Source organism: Petromyzon marinus, unplaced genomic scaffold (assembly GCF_048934315.1).
Source record: "Petromyzon marinus isolate PM22_M1 ecotype Great Lakes invasive population unplaced genomic scaffold, UKy_Petmar_22M1.pri1.0 PM_G_Scaffold_48, whole genome shotgun sequence".
Classification (NCBI taxonomy): domain Eukaryota; kingdom Metazoa; phylum Chordata; class Hyperoartia; order Petromyzontiformes; family Petromyzontidae; genus Petromyzon; species Petromyzon marinus.
The window spans coordinates 608,475-626,561 of record NW_027423000.1 but is presented as its reverse complement, the minus strand read 5'-3'; positions in this window follow the sequence as shown (position 1 = coordinate 626,561).

Here is an 18,087-nt window from a genome sequence, read left to right as displayed (position 1 = left end):
GACCAGGGATATTAGGGGCAGGGATATTAGGGCCAGGGATATTAGGGCCAGGGATATTAGGGCCAGGGATATTAGGGCCTGGGATATTAGGGCCAGGGATGTTAGGTCCAGGGATATTAGGGCCAGGAATTTTAGGGCCAGGGATATTAGGACCAGGGATATTAGGGCCAGGGATATTAGGGCCAGGGATATTAGGGCCAGGGATATTAGGGCCAGGGATGTTAGGGCCAGGGATATTAGGGCCAGGGATTTTAGGGCCAGGGATATTAGGGCCAGGGATATTAGGGCCAGGGATATTAGGGCCAGGGATATTAGGGCCAGGGATATTAGGGCCAGGGATATTAGGGCCAGGGATATTAGTGCCAGGGATATTAGGGCCAGGGATTTAAGGGCCAGGGATATTAGGGCCAGGGATATTAGGGCCAGGGATATTAGGGCCAGGGATATTAGGGCCAGGGATATTAGGGCCAGGGATATTAGGGCCTGGGATATTAGGGCCAGGGATATTAGGTCCAGGGATATTAGGGCCAGGGATATTAGGGCCAGGGATATTAGGACCAGGGATATTAGGGCCAGGGATATTAGGGCCAGGGATATTAGGGCCAGGGATGTTAGGGCCAGGGATATTAGGGCCAGGGATTTTAGGGCCAGGGATATTAGGGCCAGGGATATTAGGGCCAGGGATGTTAGGGCCAGGGATATTAGGGCCAGGGTTATTAGGGCCAGGGATTTTAGGGCCAGGGATTTTAGGGCCAGGGATATTAGGGCCAGGGATATTAGGGCCAGGGATATTAGGGCCAGCGATATTAGGGCCAGGGGTATTAGGGCCAGGGATATTAGGGCCCGGGATATTAGGGCCAGGGATATTAGGGCCAGGAATATTAGGGCCATGGATATTAGTGCCAGGGATATTAGGGCCAGGGATATTAGGGCCAGGGATATTAGGGCCAGGGATATTAGGGCCAGGGATATTAGGGCCAGGGATATTAGGGCCAGGGATATTAGGGCCAGGGATTTTAGGGCCAGGGATATTAGGGCCAGGGATATTAGGGCCAGGGATATTAGGGCCAGGAATATTAAGGCCAGGGTTATTAGGGCCAGGGATATTAGGGCCAGGGATATTAGGGCGAGGGATATTAGGGCCATGGATATTAGGGCCAGGGATATTAGGGCCAGGGATATTAGGGCCAGGGATTTTAGGGCAAGGGATATTATGGCCAGGGATATTAGGTCCAGGGATATTAGGGCCAGGGATATTAGGGCCAGGGATATTAGGACCAGGGATATTAGGGCCAGGGATATTAGGGCCAGGGATATTAAGGCCAGGGATATTAGGGCCTGGGATATTAGGGCCAGGGATGTTAGGGCCAGGGATATTAGGGCCAGGGATATTAGGGCCAGGGATATTAGGGCCAAGGATATTAGGGCCAGGGATATTAGGGCCAGTGATATTAGGGCCAGGGATATTAGGGCCAGGGATATTAGGGCCAGGGATATTAGAGCCAGGGATATTAGGGCCAGGGATATTAGGGCCAGGGATATTAGGGCCAGGGATATTAGGGCCAGGGATATTACGGCCAGGGATATTAGGACCAGGGATATTAAGGCCAGGGATATTAGGGCCAGGGATATTAGGGCCAGGGATATTAGGGCCAGGGATATTAGGGCCAGGGATGTTAGGGCCAGGGATATTAGGGCCAGGAATTTTAGGGCCAGGGATATTAGGGCCAGGGATATTAGGGCCAGGGATATTAGGGCCAGGGATATTAGGGCCAGGGATATTAGGGCCAGGGATATTAGGGCCAGCGATATTAGGGCCAGGGATATTAGGGCCAGGGATATTAGAGCCAGGGATATTAGGGCCAGGGATATTAGGGCCAGGGATATTAGGGCCAGGGATATTAGGGCCAGGGATATTAGGGCCAAGGATATTAGGGCCTGGGATATTAGGGCCAGGAATATTAGGGCCAGGGATATTAGGGCCAGGGATATTAGGGCCAGGGATATTAGGGCTAGGGATATTAGGGCAAGGGATATCAGGGCCAGGGATTTTAGGGCAAGGGATATCAGGGCCAGGGATATTAGGGCCAGGGATATTAGGACCAGGGATATTAAGGCCAGGGATATTAGGGCCAGGGATATTAGGGACAGGGATATTAGGGCCAGGGATATTAGGGCCAGGGATATTAGGGCCAGGGATATTAAGGCCAGGGATATTAGGGCCAGGGATATTAGGGCCAGGGATATTAGGGCCAAGGATATTAGGGCCAAGGATATTTGGGCCAGGGATATTAGAGCCAGGGATATTACGGCCAGGGATATTAGGGCCAGGGATTTTAGGGCCAGGAATATTAGGGCCAAGGATATTAGGGCCTGGGATATTAGGGCCAGGGATATTATGGCCAGTGATATTATGGCCAGGGATTTTAGGGCCAGGGATATTAGGGACAGGGATATTAGAGCCAGGGATATTAGGGCCAGGGATATTAGGGCCAGAAATATTAGGGTTAGGGAAATTAGGGCCAGGGATATTAGGGCCAGGGATATTAGGGCCAGGGATATTAGGGCCAGGGGTATTAGGGCCAGGGGTAATAGGGCCAAGGGTATTATGGCCAGGGATATTAGGGCCAGGGATATTAGGGCCAGAGATATTAGAGCCAGGGATATTAGGGCCAGGGATATTAGGGCCAGGGGTATTAGGGCCAGGGATATTAGGGCCAGGCATATTAGGGCCAGGGATATTAGGGCCAGGAATATTAGGGCCAGGGATATTAGGGCCAGGGATATTAGGGCCAGGGATATTAGGGCCAGGGATATTACGGCCAGGGATATTAGGGCCAGGGATATTAGGGCCAGGGATATTAGGGCCAGGGATATTAGGGCCAGGAATATAAGGGCCAGGGATATTAGGGCCAGGGATATTAGGGCCAGGGATATTAGGGCCAGGGATTTTAGGGCCAGGGATATTAGGGCCAGGGATTTTAGGGCCAGGGATTTTAGGGCCAGGGATATTAGGGCCAGTGATATTAGGGACAGGGATATTAGGGACAGGGATATTAGGGCCAGGGATATTAGAGCCAGGGATATTAGGGCCAGGGATATTAGGGCCAGGGATATTAGGGCCAGGGATATTAGGGCCAGGGATATTACAGCCAGGGATATTAGGACCAGGGATATTAGGGCCAGGGATATTAGGGCCAGGGATATTAGGGCCAGGGATATTAGGGCCAGGGATATTAGGGCAGGGATGTTAGGGCCAGGGATATTAGGGCCAGGAATTTTACGGCCAGGGATATTAGGGCCAGGGATATTAGGGCCAGGGATATTAGGGCCAGGGATATTAGGGCCAGGGATATTAGGGCCAGGGATATTAGGGCCAGCGATATTAGGGCCAGGGATATTAGGGCCAGGGATATTAGGGCCAGGGATACTAGAGCCAGGGATATTACGGCCAGGGATATTAGGGCCAGGGATATTAGGGCCAAGGATATTAGGGCCTGGGATATTAGGGCCAGGGATATTAGGGCCAGTGATATTATGGCCAGGGATTTTAGGGCCAGGGATGTTAGGGCCAGGGATATTAGGGCCAAGGATTTTAGGGCCAGGGATATTAGGGCCAGGGATATTAGGGCCAGGGATTTTAGGGCCAGGGAAATTACAGCCAGGGATATTAGGGACAGGGATATTAGAGCCAGGGATATTAGGGCCAGGGATATTAGGGCCAGGGATATTAGGGCCAGGGATATTAGGGCCAGGGATATTAGGGCCAGGGATATTAGGGCCAGGGATATTAGGGCCAGGGGTATTAGGGCCAGGGGTAATAGGGCCAAGGGTATTATGGCCAGGGATATTAGGGCCAGGGATATTAGGGCCAGAGATATTAGAGCCAGGGATATTAAGGCCAGGGATATTAGGGCCAGGGGTATTAGGGCCAGGGATATTAGGGCCAGGCATATTAGGGCCAGGGATATTAGGGCCAGGAATATTAGGGCCAGGGATATTAGGGCCAGGGATATTAGGGCCAGGGATATTAGGGCCAGGGATATTACGGCCAGGGATATTAGGGCCAGGGATATTAGGGCCAGGGATATTAGGGCCAGGGATATTAGGGCCAGGAATATTAGGGCCAGGGATATTAGGGCCAGGGATATTAGGGCCAGGGATATTAGGGCCAGGGATATTAGGGCCAGGGATTTTAGGCCCAGGGATATTAGGGCCAGGGATATTAGGGCCAGGGATTTTAGGGCCAGGGATATTAGGGCCAGTGATGTTATGGCCAGGGATTTTAGGGCCACGGATGTTAGGGCCAGGGATATTAGGGCCAGGGATTTTAAGGCCAGGGATATTAGGGCCAGGGATATTAGGGCCAGGGATTTTAGGGCCAGGGATATTACGGCCAGGGATTTTAGGGACAGGGATATTAGAGCCAGGGATATTAGGGCCAGGGATATTAGGGCCAGGGATATTAGGGCCAGGGATATTAGGGCCAGGGATATTAGGGCCAGGGATATTAGGGCCAGGGGTATTAGGGCCAGGGGTAATAGGGCCAAGGGTATTATGGCCAGGGATATTAGGGCCAGGGATATTAGGGCCAGAGATATTAGAGCCAGGGATATTTAGGGCCAGGGATATTAGGGCCAGGGGTATTAGGGCCAGGCATATTAGGGCCAGGCATATTAGGGCCAGGAATATTAGGGCCAGGGATATTAGGGCCAGGGATATTAGGGCCAGGGATATTAGGGCCACGGATATTACGGCCAGGGATATTAGGGCCAGGGATATTAGGGCCAGGGATATTAGGGCCAGGGATATTAAGGCCAGTGATGTTATGGCCAGGGATTTTAGGGCCATGGATGTTAGGGCCAGGGATATTAGGGCCAGGGATTTTAGGGCCAGGGATATTAGGGCCAGGGATATTAGGGCCAGGGATTTTAGGGCCAGGGATATTACGGCCAGGGATTTTAGGGACAGGGATATTAGAGCCAGGGATATTAGGGCCAGGGATATTAGGGCCAGGGATATTAGGGCCAGGGATATTAGGGCCAGGGATATTAGGGCCAGGGATATTAGGGCCAGGGGTATTAGGGCCAGGGGTAATAGGGCCAAGGGTATTATGGCCAGGGATATTAGGGCCAGGGATGTTAGGGCCAGAGATATTAGAGCCAGGGATATTTAGGGCCAGGGATATTAGGGCCAGGGGTATTAGGGCCAGGCATATTAGGGCCAGGCATATTAGGGCCAGGAATATTAGGGCCAGGGATATTAGGGCCAGGGATATTAGGGCCAGGGATATTACGGCCAGGGATATTAGGGCCAGGGATATTAGGGCCAGGGATATTAGGGCCAGGGATATTAGAGCCAGGGATATTAGGGCCAGGGATATTAGGGCCAGGGATATTAGGGCCAGGGATATTAGGGCCAGGGATATTAGGGCCAAGGATATTAGGGCCTGGGATATTAGGGCTAGGAATATTAGGGCCAGGGATATTAGGGCCAGGGATATTAGGGCCAGGGATATTAGGGCCAGGGATATTAGGGCAAGGGATATTAGGGCCAGGGATTTTAGGGCAAGGGATATCAGGGCCAGGGATATTAGGGCCAGGAATATTAGGGCCAGGGATATTAGGGCCAGGGATATTAGGGCCAGGGATATTAGGGACAGGGATATTAGGGCCAGGGATATTAGGGCCAGGGATATTAGGGCCAGGGATATTAAGGCCAGGGATATTAGGGCCAGGGATATTAGGGCCAGGGATATTAGGGCCAAGGATATTAGGGCCAAGGATATTAGGGCCAGGGATATTAGAGCCAGGGATATTACGGCCAGGGATATTAGGGCCAAGGATTTTAGGGCCAGGAATATTAGGGCCAAGGATATTAGGGCCTGGGATATTAGGGCCAGGGATATTATGGCCAGTGATATTATGGCCAGGGATTTTAGGGCCAGGGATGTTATGGCCAGGAATATTAGGGCCAGGGATTTTAGGGCCAGGGATATTAGGGCCAGGGATATTAGGGCCAGGGATTTTAGGGCCAGGGATATTACGGCCAGGGATATTAGGGACAGGGATATTAGAGCCAGGGATATTAGGGCCAGGGATATTAGGGCCAGGGATATTAGGGCCAGGGATATTAGGGCCAGGGATATTAGGGCCTGGGATATTAGGGCCAGGGATGTTAGGGCCAGGGATATTAGGGCCAGGGATATTAGGGCCAGGGATATTAGGGCCAAGGATATTAGGGCCAGGGATATTAGGGCCAGTGATATTAGGGCCAGGGATATTAGGGCCAGGGATATTAGGGCCAGGGATATTAGAGCCAGGGATATTAGGGCCAGGGATATTAGGGCCAGGGATATTAGGGCCAGGGATATTAGGGCCAGGGATATTACGGCCAGGGATATTAGGACCAGGGATATTAAGGCCAGGGATATTAGGGCCAGGGATATTAGGGCCAGGGATATTAGGGCCAGGGATATTAGGGCCAGGGATGTTAGGGCCAGGGATATTAGGGCCAGGAATTTTAGGGCCAGGGATATTAGGGCCAGGGATATTAGGGCCAGGGATATTAGGGCCAGGGATATTAGGGCCAGGGATATTAGGGCCAGGGATATTAGGGCCAGCGATATTAGGGCCAGGGATATTAGGGCCAGAGATATTAGAGCCAGGGATATTAGGGCCAGGGATATTAGGGCCAGGGATATTAGGGCCAGGGATATTAGGGCCAGGGATATTAGGGCCAAGGATATTAGGGCCTGGGATATTAGGGCCAGGAATATTAGGGCCAGGGATATTAGGGCCAGGGATATTAGGGCCAGGGATATTAGGGCAAGGGATATCAGGGCCAGGGATTTTAGGGCAAGGGATATCAGGGCCAGGGATATTAGGGCCAGGGATATTAGGGCCAGGGATATTAAGGCCAGGGATATTAGGGCCAGGGATATTAGGGACAGGGATATTAGGGCCAGGGATATTAGGGCCAGGGATATTAGGGCCAGGGATATTAAGGCCAGGGATATTAGGGCCAGGGATATTAGGGCCAGGGATATTAGGGCCAAGGATATTAGGGCCAAGGATATTAGGTCCAGGGATATTAGAGCCAGGGATATTACGGCCAGGGATATTAGGGCCAGGGATTTTAGGGCCAGGAATATTAGGGCCAAGGATATTAGGGCCTGGGATATTAGGGGCAGGGATATTATGGCCAGTGATATTATGGCCAGGGATTTTAGGGCCAGGGATGTTAGGGCCAGGGATATTAGGGCCAGGGATTTTAGGGCCAGGATTTTAGGGCCAGGGATATTAGGGCCAGGGATATTAGGGCCAGGGATTTTAGGGCCAGGGATATTACGGCCAGGGATATTAGGGACAGGGATATTAGAGCCAGGGATATTAGGGCCAGGGATATTAGGGCCAGGGATATTAGGGTTAGGGATATTAGGGCCAGGGATATTAGGGCCAGGGATATTAGGGCCAGGGATATTAGGGCCAGGGGTATTAGGGCCAGGGGTAATAGGGCCAAGGGTATTATGGCCAGGGATATTAGGGCCAGGGATATTAGGGCCAGAGATATTAGAGCCAGGGATATTAGGGCCAGGGATATTAGGGCCAGGGGTATTAGGGCCAGGGATATTAGGGCCAGGCATATTAGGGCCAGGGATATTAGGGCCAGGAATATTAGGGCCAGGGATATTAGGGCCAGGGATATTAGGGCCAAGGATATTAGGGCCAAGGATATTAGGGCCAGGGATATTAGAGCCAGGGATATTACGGCCAGGGATATTAGGGCCAAGGATTTTAGGGCCAGGAATATTAGGGCCAAGGATATTAGGGCCTGGGATATTAGGGCCAGGGATATTATGGCCAGTGATATTATGGCCAGGGATTTTAGGGCCAGGGATGTTAGGGCCAGGGATATTAGGGCCAGGGATTTTAGGGCCAGGGATATTAGGGCCAGGGATATTAGGGCCAGGGATTTTAGGGCCAGGGATATTACGGCCAGGGATATTAGGGACAGGGATATTAGAGCCAGGGATATTAGGGCCAGGGATATTAGGGCCAGGGATATTAGGGCCAGTGATATTAGGGCCAGGGATATTAGGGCCAGGGATATTAGGGCCAGGGATATTAGAGCCAGGGATATTAGGGCCAGGGATATTAGGGCCAGGGATATTAGGGCCAGGGATATTAGGGCCAGGGATATTACGGCCAGGGATATTAGGACCAGGGATATTAAGGCCAGGGATATTAGGGCCAGGGATATTAGGGCCAGGGATATTAGGGCCAGGGATATTAGGGCCAGGGATGTTAGGGCCAGGGATATTAGGGCCAGGAATTTTAGGGCCAGGGATATTAGGGCCAGGGATATTAGGGCCAGGGATATTAGGGCCAGGGATATTAGGGCCAGGGATATTAGGGCCAGGGATATTAGGGCCAGCGATATTAGGGCCAGGGATATTAGGGCCAGGGATATTAGAGCCAGGGATATTAGGGCCAGGGATATTAGGGCCAGGGATATTAGGGCCAGGGATATTAGGGCCAGGGATATTAGGGCCAAGGATATTAGGGCCTGGGATATTAGGGCCAGGAATATTAGGGCCAGGGATATTAGGGCCAGGGATATTAGGGCCAGGGATATTAGGGCCAGGGATATTAGGGCAAGGGATATCAGGGCCAGGGATTTTAGGGCAAGGGATATCAGGGCCAGGGATATTAGGGCCAGGGATATTAGGGCCAGGGATATTAAGGCCAGGGATATTAGGGCCAGGGATATTAGGGACAGGGATATTAGGGCCAGGGATATTAGGGCCAGGGATATTAGGGCCAGGGATATTAAGGCCAGGGATATTAGGGCCAGGGATATTAGGGCCAGGGATATTAGGGCCAAGGATATTAGGGCCAAGGATATTAGGGCCAGGGATATTAGAGCCAGGGATATTACGGCCAGGGATATTAGGGCCAGGGATTTTAGGGCCAGGAATATTAGGGCCAAGGATATTAGGGCCTGGGATATTAGGGCCAGGGATATTATGGCCAGTGATATTATGGCCAGGGATTTTAGGGCCAGGGATGTTAGGGCCAGGGATATTAGGGCCAGGGATTTTAGGGCCAGGGATATTAGGGCCAGGGATATTAGGCCAGGGATTTTAGGGCCAGGGATATTACGGCCAGGGATATTAGGGACAGGGATATTAGAGCCAGGGATATTAGGGCCAGGGATATTAGGGCCAGGGATATTAGGGTTAGGGATATTAGGGCCAGGGATATTAGGGCCAGGGATATTAGGGCCAGGGATATTAGGGCCAGGGGTATTAGGGCCAGGGGTAATAGGGCCAAGGGTATTATGGCCAGGGATATTCGGGCCAGGGATATTAGGGCCAGAGATATTAGAGCCAGGGATATTAGGGCCAGGGATATTAGGGCCAGGGGTATTAGGGCCAGGGATATTAGGGCCAGGCATATTAGGGCCAGGGATATTAGGGCCAGGAATATTAGGGCCAGGGATATTAGGGCCAGGGATATTAGGGCCAGGGATATTAGGGCCAGGGATATTACGGCCAGGGATATTAGGGCCAGGGATATTAGGGCCAGGGATATTAGGGCCAGGGATATTAGGGCCAGGAATATAAGGGCCAGGGATATTAGGGCCAGGGATATTAGGGCCAGGGATATTAGGGCCAGGGATTTTAGGGCCAGGGATATTAGGGCCAGGGATATTAGGGCCAGGGATTTTAGGGCCAGGGATATTAGGGCCAGGGATATTAGGGCCAGTGATATTAAGGCCAGGGATATTAGGGCCAGGGATATTAGGGCCAGGGATATTAGAGCCAGGGATATTAGGGCCAGGGATATTAGGGCCAGGGATATTAGGGCCAGGGATATTAGGGCCAGGGATATTACAGCCAGGGATATTAGGACCAGGGATATTAGGGCCAGGGATATTAGGGCCAGGGATATTAGGGCCAGGGATATTAGGGCCAGGGATATTAGGGCAGGGATGTTAGGGCCAGGGATATTAGGGCCAGGAATTTTAGGGCCAGGGATATTAGGGCCAGGGATATTAGGGCCAGGGATATTAGGGCCAGGGATATTAGGGCCAGGGATATTAGGGCCAGGGATATTAGGGCCAGCAATATTAGGGCCAGGGATATTAGGGCCAGGGATATTAGGGCCAGGGATACTAGAGCCAGGGATATTACGGCCAGGGATATTAGGGCCAGGGATATTAGGGCCAAGGATATTAGGGCCTGGGATATTAGGGCCAGGGATATTAGGGCCAGTGATATTATGGCCAGGGATTTTAGGGCCAGGGATATTACGGCCAGGGATTTTAGGGACAGGGATATTAGAGCCAGGGATATTAGGGCCAGGGATATTAGGGCCAGGGATATTAGGGCCAGGGATATTAGGGCCAGGGATATTAGGGCCAGGGATATTAGGGCCAGGGGTATTAGGGCCAGGGGTAATAGGGCCAAGGGTATTATGGCCAGGGATATTAGGGCCAGGGATATTAGGGCCAGAGATATTAGAGCCAGGGATATTTAGGGCCAGGGATATTAGGGCCAGGGGTATTAGGGCCAGGCATATTTGGGCCAGGCATATTAGGGCCAGGAATATTAGGGCCAGGGATATTAGGGCCAGGGATATTAGGGCCAGGGATATTAGGGCCACGGATATTACGGCCAGGGATATTAGGGCCAGGGATATTAGGGCCAGGGATATTAGGGCCAGGGATATTAAGGCCAGTGATGTTATGGCCAGGGATTTTAGGGCCATGGATGTTAGGGCCAGGGATATTAGGGCCAGGGATTTTAGGGCCAGGGATATTAGGGCCAGGGATATTAGGGCCAGGGATTTTAGGGCCAGGGATATTACGGCCAGGGATTTTAGGGACAGGGATATTAGAGCCAGGGATATTAGGGCCAGGGATATTAGGGCCAGGGATATTAGGGCCAGGGATATTAGGGCCAGGGATATTAGGGCCAGGGATATTAGGGCCAGGGGTATTAGGGCCAGGGGTAATAGGGCCAAGGGTATTATGGCCAGGGATATTAGGGCCAGGGATATTAGGGCCAGAGATATTAGAGCCAGGGATATTTAGGGCCAGGGATATTAGGGCCAGGGGTATTAGGGCCAGGCATATTAGGGCCAGGCATATTAGGGCCAGGAATATTAGGGCCAGGGATATTAGGGCCAGGGATATTAGGGCCAGGGATATTACGGCCAGGGATATTAGGGCCAGGGATATTAGGGCCAGGGATATTAGGGCCAGGGATATTAGAGCCAGGGATATTAGGGCCAGGGATATTAGGGCCAGGGATATTAGGGCCAGGGATATTAGGGCCAGGGATATTAGGGCCAAGGATATTAGGGCCTGGGATATTAGGGCTAGGAATATTAGGGCCAGGGATATTAGGGCCAGGGATATTAGGGCCAGGGATATTAGGGCCAGGGATATTAGGGCAAGGGATATTAGGGCCAGGGATTTTAGGGCAAGGGATATCAGGGCCAGGGATATTAGGGCCAGGAATATTAGGGCCAGGGATATTAGGGCCAGGGATATTAGGGCCAGGGATATTAGGGACAGGGATATTAGGGCCAGGGATATTAGGGCCAGGGATATTAGGGCCAGGGATATTAAGGCCAGGGATATTAGGGCCAGGGATATTAGGGCCAGGGATATTAGGGCCAAGGATATTAGGGCCAAGGATATTAGGGCCAGGGATATTAGAGCCAGGGATATTACGGCCAGGGATATTAGGGCCAAGGATTTTAGGGCCAGGAATATTAGGGCCAAGGATATTAGGGCCTGGGATATTAGGGCCAGGGATATTATGGCCAGTGATATTATGGCCAGGGATTTTAGGGCCAGGGATGTTATGGCCAGGGATATTAGGGCCAGGGATTTTAGGGCCAGGGATATTAGGGCCAGGGATATTAGGGCCAGGGATTTTAGGGCCAGGGATATTACGGCCAGGGATATTAGGGACAGGGATATTAGAGCCAGGGATATTAGGGCCAGGGATATTAGGGCCAGGGATATTAGGGCCAGGGATATTAGGGCCAGGGATATTAGGGCCTGGGATATTAGGGCCAGGGATGTTAGGGCCAGGGATATTAGGGCCAGGGATATTAGGGCCAGGGATATTAGGGCCAAGGATATTAGGGCCAGGGATATTAGGGCCAGTGATATTAGGGCCAGGGATATTAGGGCCAGGGATATTAGGGCCAGGGATATTAGAGCCAGGGATATTAGGGCCAGGGATATTAGGGCCAGGGATATTAGGGCCAGGGATATTAGGGCCAGGGATATTACGGCCAGGGATATTAGGACCAGGGATATTAAGGCCAGGGATATTAGGGCCAGGGATATTAGGGCCAGGGATATTAGGGCCAGGGATATTAGGGCCAGGGATATTAGGGCCAGGGATATTAGGGCCAGGGATATTAGGGCCAGGGATATTAGGGCCAGGGATATTAGGGCCAGCGATATTAGGGCCAGGGATATTAGGGCCAGAGATATTAGAGCCAGGGATATTAGGGCCAGGGATATTAGGGCCAGGGATATTAGGGCCAGGGATATTAGGGCCAGGGATATTAGGGCCAAGGATATTAGGGCCTGGGATATTAGGGCCAGGAATATTAGGGCCAGGGATATTAGGGCCAGGGATATTAGGGCCAGGGATATTAGGGCAAGGGATATCAGGGCCAGGGATTTTAGGGCAAGGGATATCAGGGCCAGGGATATTAGGGCCAGGGATATTAGGGCCAGGGATATTAAGGCCAGGGATATTAGGGCCAGGGATATTAGGGACAGGGATATTAGGGCCAGGGATATTAGGGCCAGGGATATTAGGGCCAGGGATATTAAGGCCAGGGATATTAGGGCCAGGGATATTAGGGCCAGGGATATTAGGGCCAAGGATATTAGGGCCAAGGATATTAGGTCCAGGGATATTAGAGCCAGGGATATTACGGCCAGGGATATTAGGGCCAGGGATTTTAGGGCCAGGAATATTAGGGCCAAGGATATTAGGGCCTGGGATATTAGGGGCAGGGATATTATGGCCAGTGATATTATGGCCAGGGATTTTAGGGCCAGGGATGTTAGGGCCAGGGATATTAGGGCCAGGGATTTTAGGGCCAGGGATATTAGGGCCAGGGATATTAGGGCCAGGGATTTTAGGGCCAGGGATATTACGGCCAGGGATATTAGGGACAGGGATATTAGAGCCAGGGATATTAGGGCCAGGGATATTAGGGCCAGGGATATTAGGGTTAGGGATATTAGGGCCAGGGATATTAGGGCCAGGGATATTAGGGCCAGGGATATTAGGGCCAGGGGTATTAGGGCCAGGGGTAATAGGGCCAAGGGTATTATGGCCAGGGATATTAGGGCCAGGGATATTAGGGCCAGAGATATTAGAGCCAGGGATATTAGGGCCAGGGATATTAGGGCCAGGGGTATTAGGGCCAGGGATATTAGGGCCAGGCATATTAGGGCCAGGGATATTAGGGCCAGGAATATTAGGGCCAGGGATATTAGGGCCAGGGATATTAGGGCCAAGGATATTAGGGCCAAGGATATTAGGGCCAGGGATATTAGAGCCAGGGATATTACGGCCAGGGATATTAGGGCCAAGGATTTTAGGGCCAGGAATATTAGGGCCAAGGATATTAGGGCCTGGGATATTAGGGCCAGGGATATTATGGCCAGTGATATTATGGCCAGGGATTTTAGGGCCAGGGATGTTAGGGCCAGGGATATTAGGGCCAGGGATTTTAGGGCCAGGGATATTAGGGCCAGGGATATTAGGGCCAGGGATTTTAGGGCCAGGGATATTACGGCCAGGGATATTAGGGACAGGGATATTAGAGCCAGGGATATTAGGGCCAGGGATATTAGGGCCAGGGATATTAGGGCCAGTGATATTAGGGCCAGGGATATTAGGGCCAGGGATATTAGGGCCAGGGATATTAGAGCCAGGGATATTAGGGCCAGGGATATTAGGGCCAGGGATATTAGGGCCAGGGATATTAGGGCCAGGGATATTACGGCCAGGGATATTAGGACCAGGGATATTAAGGCCAGGGATATTAGGGCCAGGGATATTAGGGCCAGGGATATTAGGGCCAGGGATATTAGGGCCAGGGATGTTAGGGCCAGGGATATTAGGGCCAGGAATTTTAGGGCCAGGGATATTAGGGCCAGGGATATTAGGGCCAGGGATATTAGGGCCAGGGATATTAGGGCCAGGGATATTAGGGCCAGGGATATTAGGGCCAGCGATATTAGGGCCAGGGATATTAGGGCCAGGGATATTAGAGCCAGGGATATTAGGGCCAGGGATATTAGGGCCAGGGATATTAGGGCCAGGGATATTAGGGCCAGGGATATTAGGGCCAAGGATATTAGGGCCTGGGATATTAGGGCCAGGAATATTAGGGCCAGGGATATTAGGGCCAGGGATATTAGGGCCAGGGATATTAGGGCCAGGGATATTAGGGCAAGGGATATCAGGGCCAGGGATTTTAGGGCAAGGGATATCAGGGCCAGGGATATTAGGGCCAGGGATATTAGGGCCAGGGATATTAAGGCCAGGGATATTAGGGCCAGGGATATTAGGGACAGGGATATTAGGGCCAGGGATATTAGGGCCAGGGATATTAGGGCCAGGGATATTAAGGCCAGGGATATTAGGGCCAGGGATATTAGGGCCAGGGATATTAGGGCCAAGGATATTAGGGCCAAGGATATTAGGGCCAGGGATATTAGAGCCAGGGATATTACGGCCAGGGATATTAGGGCCAGGGATTTTAGGGCCAGGAATATTAGGGCCAAGGATATTAGGGCCTGGGATATTAGGGCCAGGGATATTATGGCCAGTGATATTATGGCCAGGGATTTTAGGGCCAGGGATGTTAGGGCCAGGGATATTAGGGCCAGGGATTTTAGGGCCAGGGATATTAGGGCCAGGGATATTAGGCCAGGGATTTTAGGGCCAGGGATATTACGGCCAGGGATATTAGGGACAGGGATATTAGAGCCAGGGATATTAGGGCCAGGGATATTAGGGCCAGGGATATTAGGGTTAGGGATATTAGGGCCAGGGATATTAGGGCCAGGGATATTAGGGCCAGGGATATTAGGGCCAGGGGTATTAGGGCCAGGGGTAATAGGGCCAAGGGTATTATGGCCAGGGATATTCGGGCCAGGGATATTAGGGCCAGAGATATTAGAGCCAGGGATATTAGGGCCAGGGATATTAGGGCCAGGGGTATTAGGGCCAGGGATATTAGGGCCAGGCATATTAGGGCCAGGGATATTAGGGCCAGGAATATTAGGGCCAGGGATATTAGGGCCAGGGATATTAGGGCCAGGGATATTAGGGCCAGGGATATTACGGCCAGGGATATTAGGGCCAGGGATATTAGGGCCAGGGATATTAGGGCCAGGGATATTAGGGCCAGGAATATAAGGGCCAGGGATATTAGGGCCAGGGATATTAGGGCCAGGGATATTAGGGCCAGGGATTTTAGGGCCAGGGATATTAGGGCCAGGGATATTAGGGCCAGGGATTTTAGGGCCAGGGATATTAGGGCCAGGGATATTAGGGCCAGTGATATTAAGGCCAGGGATATTAGGGCCAGGGATATTAGGGCCAGGGATATTAGAGCCAGGGATATTAGGGCCAGGGATATTAGGGCCAGGGATATTAGGGCCAGGGATATTAGGGCCAGGGATATTACAGCCAGGGATATTAGGACCAGGGATATTAGGGCCAGGGATATTAGGGCCAGGGATATTAGGGCCAGGGATATTAGGGCCAGGGATATTAGGGCAGGGATGTTAGGGCCAGGGATATTAGGGCCAGGAATTTTAGGGCCAGGGATATTAGGGCCAGGGATATTAGGGCCAGGGATATTAGGGCCAGGGATATTAGGGCCAGGGATATTAGGGCCAGGGATATTAGGGCCAGCGATATTAGGGCCAGGGATATTAGGGCCAGGGATATTAGGGCCAGGGATACTAGAGCCAGGGATATTACGGCCAGGGATATTAGGGCCAGGGATATTAGGGCCAAGGATATTAGGGCCTGGGATATTAGGGCCAGGGATATTAGGGCCAGTGATATTATGGCCAGGGATTTTAGGGCCAGGGATGTTAGGGCCAGGGATATTAGGGCCAGGGATATTAGGGCCAGGGATATTAGGGCCAGGGGTATTAGGGCCAGGGATATTAGGGCCAGGCATATTAGGGCCAGGGATATTAGGGCCAGGAATATTAGGGCCAGGGATATTAGGGCCAGGGATATTAGGGCCAAGGATATTAGGGCCAAGGATATTAGGGCCAGGGATATTAGAGCCAGGGATATTACGGCCAGGGATATTAGGGCCAAGGATTTTAGGGCCAGGAATATTAGGGCCAAGGATATTAGGGCCTGGGATATTAGGGCCAGGGATATTATGGCCAGTGATATTATGGCCAGGGATTTTAGGGCCAGGGATGTTAGGGCCAGGGATATTAGGGCCAGGGATTTTAGGGCCAGGGATATTAGGGCCAGGGATATTAGGGCCAGGGATTTTAGGGCCAGGGATATTACGGCCAGGGATATTAGGGACAGGGATATTAGAGCCAGGGATATTAGGGCCAGGGATATTAGGGCCAGGGATATTAGGGCCAGTGATATTAGGGCCAGGGATATTAGGGCCAGGGATATTAGGGCCAGGGATATTAGAGCCAGGGATATTAGGGCCAGGGATATTAGGGCCAGGGATATTAGGGCCAGGGATATTAGGGCCAGGGATATTACGGCCAGGGATATTAGGACCAGGGATATTAAGGCCAGGGATATTAGGGCCAGGGATATTAGGGCCAGGGATATTAGGGCCAGGGATATTAGGGCCAGGGATGTTAGGGCCAGGGATATTAGGGCCAGGAATTTTAGGGCCAGGGATATTAGGGCCAGGGATATTAGGGCCAGGGATATTAGGGCCAGGGATATTAGGGCCAGGGATATTAGGGCCAGGGATATTAGGGCCAGCGATATTAGGGCCAGGGATATTAGGGCCAGGGATATTAGAGCCAGGGATATTAGGGCCAGGGATATTAGGGCCAGGGATATTAGGGCCAGGGATATTAGGGCCAGGGATATTAGGGCCAAGGATATTAGGGCCTGGGATATTAGGGCCAGGAATATTAGGGCCAGGGATATTAGGGCCAGGGATATTAGGGCCAGGGATATTAGGGCCAGGGATATTAGGGCAAGGGATATCAGGGCCAGGGATTTTAGGGCAAGGGATATCAGGGCCAGGGATATTAGGGCCAGGGATATTAGGGCCAGGGATATTAAGGCCAGGGATATTAGGGCCAGGGATATTAGGGACAGGGATATTAGGGCCAGGGATATTAGGGCCAGGGATATTAGGGCCAGGGATATTAAGGCCAGGGATATTAGGGCCAGGGATATTAGGGCCAGGGATATTAGGGCCAAGGATATTAGGGCCAAGGATATTAGGGCCAGGGATATTAGAGCCAGGGATATTACGGCCAGGGATATTAGGGCCAGGGATTTTAGGGCCAGGAATATTAGGGCCAAGGATATTAGGGCCTGGGATATTAGGGCCAGGGATATTATGGCCAGTGATATTATGGCCAGGGATTTTAGGGCCAGGGATGTTAGGGCCAGGGATATTAGGGCCAGGGATTTTAGGGCCAGGGATATTAGGGCCAGGGATATTAGGCCAGGGATTTTAGGGCCAGGGATATTACGGCCAGGGATATTAGGGACAGGGATATTAGAGCCAGGGATATTAGGGCCAGGGATATTAGGGCCAGGGATATTAGGGTTAGGGATATTAGGGCCAGGGATATTAGGGCCAGGGATATTAGGGCCAGGGATATTAGGGCCAGGGGTATTAGGGCCAGGGGTAATAGGGCCAAGGGTATTATGGCCAGGGATATTCGGGCCAGGGATATTAGGGCCAGAGATATTAGAGCCAGGGATATTAGGGCCAGGGATATTAGGGCCAGGGGTATTAGGGCCAGGGATATTAGGGCCAGGCATATTAGGGCCAGGGATATTAG